We start from the raw sequence: 8,645 nt of genomic DNA on the forward strand, positions 1-8,645 counted from the left end.
TACACAAAGCAACTGAGCAATAGAGGTCTTCACTGCAAGGATATGAAGTAAATAACTTTATATATATTTTTTTCATACTCAGATCAGACAGGTTGCGTGTTGGATTGTGTACTACAGGTAAGTGGTAAAATGTAGTTAAATTTAGGAAACTTTTAAAAATATATCCTTAAAATAAACCTAAAAAGTGGCTAAAGCATGCAAGAAAAATGGTCAGCTTGTGCAGACAATGCATTATCTGAAGCGCTGTGAATTGACTTCAAATGAGCAAAACATACTGTATAGTGCTCTCAAGATAGAGATGCTCCGGTTTCAGTGTGTTCCTGATTTAAAAGTTTATTTATCATATTCAGCCAAATGCTTGTGTTTTCATATTTTCTTGACTGCTCTATAAGTACTTTCAAACATACATTGCATTTTAATTTGCCTTCACCTTGTCTTTCAGTGATGTAGACTTGCATCGGCATATGAAGGTAAGCCCACATGCATCACCCATTCCAAATCTCACATGTCAGCAAATGACAGACGTAAAGATACACTTCTTAAACTGCATGTCCGCTATAGACCAGTGCTTCGGAAGTCGTAATTTAGTTCACACTTCTCTAATAACCTGATGTGTGAATATAATTACTATGATACCCTATTTGTCTTAATGAACAGATTTACCTTAAGAGCAAATGATTAAATCCTAATACCAGAGGTGGACAGTAACGAAGTAAATTTACCTGAGTACTGTACTTAAGTACACTTTTTGAGTATCTGTACTTTACTTGAGTATTATTTTTTCTGAGTACTTGTACTTTAACTTCACTACATTTGAAAGACAAATATCATACTTTTTACTCCACTACATTTATAAAAAGGTCCAAAAGTAGAAAATGGTTTCTATGCAGCGGGGTTTCCTGTGTGCGCAATTTATCTGGCTTGCGATCTGCAGGACCTTTTACTGTTGCCAAGTATTTCAGTTTTTCTATGCTCGCCGTTTTCCGGCAAGCTTTGAATGGCCATTTGGCAGTTTTTTAACGGAAATCTGGCAACTCTGGGATCTTCCCCGCTAAACTAATGTAAACGTAGGCGCTGCTACACCATTGATAGCGCTCTAAAAAGGCAAATAGAACAATAAAAGACAAAAAAGGCACATGTTAAAGTGTGGTGTAATCATCTGTGGGTTACGATCAGTCAAAGATCGTAGAAACATTGTCATGAAAATGATCGGCATAACGGCTAAACGGTAAATAAGCATCACATACACCTTGAGCTACACGTGCGTGTTAACTTCTGATCTGCTGCTATATCATTTAAAGCGATTTGGAGAATGAATGATGTTTTTACTGAAGTAACTATAGTTGAAGTATTCCTGTTGAAATAAAAACAATAGAACCCTGCCCAAAATACAACATAAAATGTAATGGATTTAATGGTTATAATGGGACTTGTACTATGGATACTTGTTGTCTACTTGTATGTGATGGATTCTATTGATGGGATGGTAAATCCTATTGGAATAAAACCCAAAACACACTACAAAGAGGAATTTAATTTAAAAATCTCATTCTAATTCAAAAATTCATTGTTTTTTTCAGCAGGGATGGTATTTGCAGTAAAACCACAGTATCAACATATTTACCATTTTCTATATATAGGAACCATACTCCAATTAATAATCTTTAGTAAAACCACAGCAACTAAAAATACCATAGTTTCATTATACTAGCTATACATTATGTTTGTAGTTAAATTATGGTAATACAAATGGTAATAAATCCAACAAACACATGGCTTCTACACTTTACTATTTACAAGAACCTTACTACTTACTGGTAAATTGCTGCTAAAACTGGTAAAGGGAATATACAAAATAAAAGAACACTGCTCATAAATACATATAGGCCTAGGGGGCTAATGAGGATAATTAGGCTAAATGATCATACAGGATTATATCTAAACTAAACATATATGTGCTAAACATATAAAGCTCTTAAAGGAGTTGCTCACTGCAAAATTTTCCCCCATTGACTTTCCATAGTAGGAATAAAAACTACTATGGAAAGTCAATGGGGGCAAATTTTGAAGTGAACTAATCCTTTAATACAACTGATACTGTGAGCTACTCAGTGTGTTCAGTAGGTTGCTTCAGAGGCATAAGGTATACGACAATAAAACAATGCACAACTGACATAAAGGAAATTTACTTTTAATACTTAAGTACGTTTAAAAGCACGTACTTCTGTACTTTTACTTAAGTAAGAATCTGTCTTTACAACTTTTACTTGTAGTGGAGTAATATTTGACCAGTAGTATCTGTACTTTCACTCAAGTAAGGAAGTTGTGTACTTCGTCCACCTCTGCCTAATACCAAACTACGATATACAACGTGGATGCAACATCTATCTCGCGCTAACAACAATTTTGCTCAAGACTTTTTGACTTACATATCCAAAAAACATTTTTACACATCTTAAATTTTTTCTTCGGTAAACATTTTTATCATTTTAACATATGCGTTTTAGTCGGTACGAAGTTGTCAGGCTTTACACTTATGTTTTATATAAGGTTTTGAAACGTTGTTCTAATATTTATGGCTTTCTGCGTATTCACGGCTTTGAGTCATCCACACATGTTGGTTTCATACATGTCTCACTAAAGCTAACCGGCGAGATGTTGTTCCGTCCTCAACACCAGGAGCGTCTCAAAAGCGAAGCGGCTGAATTCGTGAGACCACGTGATTTGCTAGTCCGACGTTGTTTTTCTGAATTTTTCGTGTTTTAGGGGTTATACCATGGGAAAGTAAAAAAAAAAAAATGGTTAGGTTTGTGCAGTTTTTGTAGTGCTTATTGCTTTGTCATTCTTTGTTCACTTATGTTTTGCTCCACTTAAAAAACAATTATTTTACCACAAAATAACCTAACAAAATAAGGTTTTGTTTGAGGATAAACCTCTCGTCGTGCATTTCGGGTCTCCTTCCAAGGATGCAATGTGAAATACGTACGGAAGTCTGCACAAGGACATTTATTTTGACATAGAACTGTGCGGCTTGGACATGGCGTCCGTCAAAAATAGGCTAGCTGCGCATTAAAGATCGGGCAACACACTCAGTTTCTGCCAATCTCATATTAATCTTGAATGCCTATACAGTAATATTGCATACGTCGTATCTTCGAAGAGTGTTTAGTTTGATCAAATTTACAAAAGACAGATACAGCTGTGCGATTATTTCCGGAAAAACACGAGCTGCTATAGGTTGGTCTAGTGGGGAGAGTAGGATGGAACTACAGCACGAGCACACAACACATCATCACTAGGGCTGAAACGATTCCTCGAGTAATTCGAATACAAAAAATCATCGAGGCAATTTTTTTTTTGCCTCGAAGCTTTGTTTAATCCATTTAACTACAGTACACACGGAGCGCTGCGTTTCCCCACGGACCGTTATTACTGACACACAGCCCGCTAACTCTATTCATGTTACAGGGCTCTCAAGTCTCACGCATTCACCGTGAGACACACGCATTTGAGTCTGTTCACACGCTCACACGTATGGCTCATGCTGATGAATAAGTGATAGCTTATTGAAATGGTGAACTGCTATTTTACTTAGTTTTAGTCTATTTTGAGAGCGAAACTTGTTTTCCGGCTGCATTGAGTCCATCAAACTAGATGCGGACTAGTGGATTCCAAATCCTGTTATTTACACATGTCATCTGACTGTTCTGCGTGTCTGAGTGAACGAACTGCACAGTTTAACGTGCTACACACGTGATGCTCATAAATTTGTCTGCGTCTGCTCATAAATTTGTCTGTGTCTGCGTCTCATAAATTTGTCTGCGTCTCATTCAGTCACCTCATTCTGGGTGACTGAATGAGGACATGAACTTCACCTCCAGAGTTGCTCTGAGAGTTTATTTTACTGAGTGAAGCTAACGCACTAAAAAATAATCGTCTTCCGACAACCTGCCAAAATAAAAGTCATAGGCTATACATTACTATTTAATAGTTAAAAAAAGAAACTAAAACTAATTTATATAAACTAAATGCATCATGCATAAGCTGAAGTTAGTTGTTTACCTTTGAAATTATTCTTTCTTTTTTTATACATGTTTATTATATATATATATTTGTATTATATTGCATTTTTGAATTTAATATGGCAATAGAATGTCCTAAATGGGTTTAGTTTTCACAGATATTAATGTATGCAATTTCATCAGTAAAAACTTTAATTGTTCTAAAAAGGAAACAAATTAGTTGTTTTACTCATTTTAAGAGACCTGTCTTATTTTCTCTTGTATATTTAGTATTGCTTTTTAATAAAGAAAAAGTACTTATTATCCGAATACTCAATTAATCGGTAGAATAATCAGTAGAATACTCGATTAGTAAAAGAATCGATAGCTGCAGCCCTAATCATCACATTAATCCCTTCGTGTTCCTACATTATGCACGTATGCACCGATTGTCAAAACACAGATTTATGACTTAATTTGACTTACCGCGTGCAGTTCATGTCAGGCATCTTTTAGCACTGGGACCGCGCCATCTATCAGTTTCAAAGGATCTCTAAATCCAGCGTTAAATGCACCGTTTATATAACATCCATCACCGAAATGCCTTGAACAAATAGACACACATAAACTTCGCTATCGGAAGAGTAACGAGCTGCGGCGCGCACAATCTTGATGGTAAGCGGGTCTCGCTCGTCGGTTGGCTCGTGGGCGGGCTCTTTCGCCTTTGCCTTGCTTTTCCAGGAGAATGGACAATAGAAGGAATAGGATCCCTGTGACGACACAGGGATCCAGAATTAGAAAAAAACTTTCCAAAACAAGTTGGGGGGCTGGGGAGTGTATCAAGTACAGAAATACTACGTCATACGTCCAACTCGTTTTTTAACAAGTTGACCATATTAAGCATGAGAAGCCAGCGTGTTTAACAGTGTAAAGAAGTCAGAATGCATGACATAGCATGATACCTCCGCTTTAAGCATTAGTCTACATTTCAATTGCTAGCCAGTAAATGTAGGTCAGCTTCTTCATTTTCAATCATAATTTACAGACAGCGATAACATCGACACGTCTTTCGATTTCATTATTTTTTAGTTTTCATTTTAATATATTTATGTTTGTTAACTTTTTCACTTCTCAGCTGTAATTAGTTTAACATAGTTATTTTATTTCGTACAAAACAGTCTTGCGATATAAACTTCTCACCTGTCATTGTTTTGAGTTTATGTTCAATCGTCATGTATCATTGTCTCATTTTTCGCACGAGATCTCGTTGTTATTAGTTTGTTTGAGGTCATGTTCTTGTATGTTTGCTTTGATTTAATAAAAAACAGATTTTACATCCAAAATCTACTTCTTCTTAATTTTCCCAATAATAGATTATTACCTATCTATTATTTTTTTATTCGTGTATGTGATATTTATTCTTGTACATTGTCACCAGTTTTTCACAAAATGTGTATTCAGGCCCTGTTAAAAAACTGCCAAATGGCCATTCAAAGCTTGCCGGAAAACGGCGAGCATAAAAAAACTGAAATACTTGGCAACAGTGAAAGGTCCTGGCAGATCGCAAGCCAGATAAATTGCGCACACAGGAAACCCCACTGCATAGAAACCCTTTTCTACTTTTGGACCTTTTTATAAATGTAGTGGAGTAAAAAGTATGATATTTGTCTTTGAAATGTAGTGAAGTTAAAGTACAAGTACTCAGAAAAAATAATACTCAAGTAAAGTACAGATACTCAAAAAGTGTACTTAAGTACAGTACTCATGCAAATTTACTTCGTTACTGTCCACCACTGGTATTAGGATTTAATCATTTGCTCTTAAGGTAAATCTGTTCATTAAGACAAATAGGGTATCATAGTAATTNTTACAACCTATGAAATGTTTTCAAACTCTGTTGTGCATAATAATTTGGAACAGTGCATTTTGAGTTTTTCATTTTTTAAATAAATACTGTTGTCAGTGGGAGGTTTGTTCAATAAAATTCCAAATGTACCCTAACTGTTGATTACTTGAAAATTATACTGACTGTCATTTGCATCGACAAATTAGGAAAACCAGAGAAAGATATCATTTGCATAATAATTTGGAACGCAGTGTAATGCAAGCAAATAATATCAGTAGTAATAGCAAATAATAGTAAGACTTTTAAATGTTTCAACTATTCCATGTATGTACGACAGGTTTTTTGCCAGATCAACTTCACTTTCTTTTTCAAGGAAGAATAACCTAAATGCTGTGTTTAGTAAAAATACACCTATACTGTAAACTACACATTATCAGCCTTACAGTATATTCAACTCACAGGGCCTGAATACACATTTTGTGAAAAACTGGTGACAATGTACAAGAATAAATATCACATACACGAATAACAAAAATAATAGATAGGTAATAAAATGGGAAAATTAAGAAGAAGTAGATTTTGGATGTAAAATCTGTTTTTTTTATTAAATCAAAGCAAACATACAAGAACCCAAGAACATGGCCATAAACAAACTAATAACAAGAGATTTGTGCGAAAAATGAGACAACGATACATGACGATTGAACATAAACTCAAAACAATGAACAGGTCAAAAGTTTATATTGCAAGACTGTTTTGTACGAAATAAAATAACTATGTTAAACTAATTACAGCTGAGAAGTGAAAAAGTAAACAAACATAAATATATTAAAATGAAAACTAAAAAATAATGAAATCGAAAGAATGTCGATGTTATCGCTGTCTGTAAATTATGTTTGAAAATGAAGAAGCTGACCTACATTTACTGGCTAGCAATTGAAATGTAGACTAATGCTTAAAGGGAGCTATCATGCTTGACTGAGATGGGCTCCGGCCGATTCATGGCTACCTGATCATGTCCGTGAAGCCCAGCGGTCTCAGCATCCTCATTTCTGCCCTGACAGCGGTTCGTTCAGACCGCCTTGAACATGCCATCTGTCCTTCTCATCATGGACCATCTCCCCTGCGGTCTCGAAGAATCGGTCGGCAAACCTAAGACGTCGGAGTAGCCCTGTCGCAGACCGCAGAGGAGATGAGCCTGCCTGGATCGCCTTGCCTCCATTTTGCCTGCTGGGTTCAATTCTGGCTCGTGGATTCTGTCAGGGATGTGGCAGGAGTGGAAGAACCCAGATGCAGGCAAGCAGTGAAGGGGTTAACAGAATACGTTTAATAATATAATATAATCAAAACCACAAAACAAAAACCCACGGTGGGGCAAAACAGTACAAAACTGGATAACCAACAGGACGAAGACTAACTGAAACTAAACTACAAAAATAAACAACACTAGAAACAAACTTGACTGAACACTTACTACAGGACAAGGGATACACAGCAAAACAGGAACACAGCAACATAGAGCACGAAATCGAAGACACCATAACAGGTAAGAACAACAAACGTAGCACATACTCGATACAATCCACAAGCACAGGACAAAGAAACAAGAGGGTATATATAGGCAAGACAAACGAGGGATAATTAACACAGGGCAGGTGTGGGTAATAAAACACTCAGGGAAAGATAACAAGGAAACGAGAGGGGCGGGGTCAATGACGAGACACTGGAGAGAACTATATTATTGTCAAAAGGACAATAATATGTTTCTCTCCACACATAACCAAAGGTTTGTCATGACTCTGCTACAGGACCAAGAAAAACATGACTAAATGAAGCAGAGCCAAGACAATTGTTATATAAACGGTGCATTAAATGCTGGATTTAGAGATCTTTTGAAACTTGATAGATGGCGCGGTCCCAGTGCTAAAAGATGCCGTGACAGAACTGACGCGGTAAGTCGAAACTAAGTCATAAATCTGTGTTTTCTTGGCAATCGGCGCGTACGTGCAAATGTAAAACACGAAGGGATTAATGTGATGATTAGGGCTGCAGCTATCGATTCTTTTACTAATCGAGTATTCTACTGAGTTATTCCACGATTAATCGGGTATTCGGATAATAAGTACTTTTTCTTTATTAAAAAGCAATACTAAATATACAAGAGAAAATAAGACAGGTCTCTTAAAATGAGTAAAACAACTAATTTGTTTCTTTTTTAGAACAATTAAAGTTTTTATTGCTGAAATTGCATACATTAATATCTGTGAAAACTAAACCCATTTAGTACATTCCATTGCCATATTAAATTCAAAATGCAATATTATACAAATATATAAATAAGAAAACATGAATAAAAATAGAAAGAATAATTTCAAAGGTAAACAACTAACTTCAGCTTATGCATGATGCATTTAGTTTATATAAATTAGTTTTAGTTTCTTTTTTTACTATTAAATAGTAATGTATAGCCTATGACTTTTATTTTGGCAGGTTGTCGGAAGACGATTATTTTTTAGTGCTTTAGCTTCACTCAGTAAAATGTTCGTGAAATAAACTCTCAGAGCAACTCTGGAGGTGAAGTTCATGTCCTCATTCAGCGCAGACGCAGACAAATTTATGAGCATCACGCGTGTAGCACGTTAAACTGTGCAGTTCGTTCACTCAGACACGCAGAACAGTCAGATGACATGTGTAAATAACAGGATTTGGCATCCACTAGTCCGCATCTAGTTTGATGGACTCAATGCAGCCGGAAAACAAGTTTCGCTCGCAAAATAGACTAAAACTAAGTAAAATAG

This window comes from Triplophysa rosa, linkage group LG2 (genome assembly GCF_024868665.1).
Source record: "Triplophysa rosa linkage group LG2, Trosa_1v2, whole genome shotgun sequence".
Taxonomy (NCBI): domain Eukaryota; kingdom Metazoa; phylum Chordata; class Actinopteri; order Cypriniformes; family Nemacheilidae; genus Triplophysa; species Triplophysa rosa.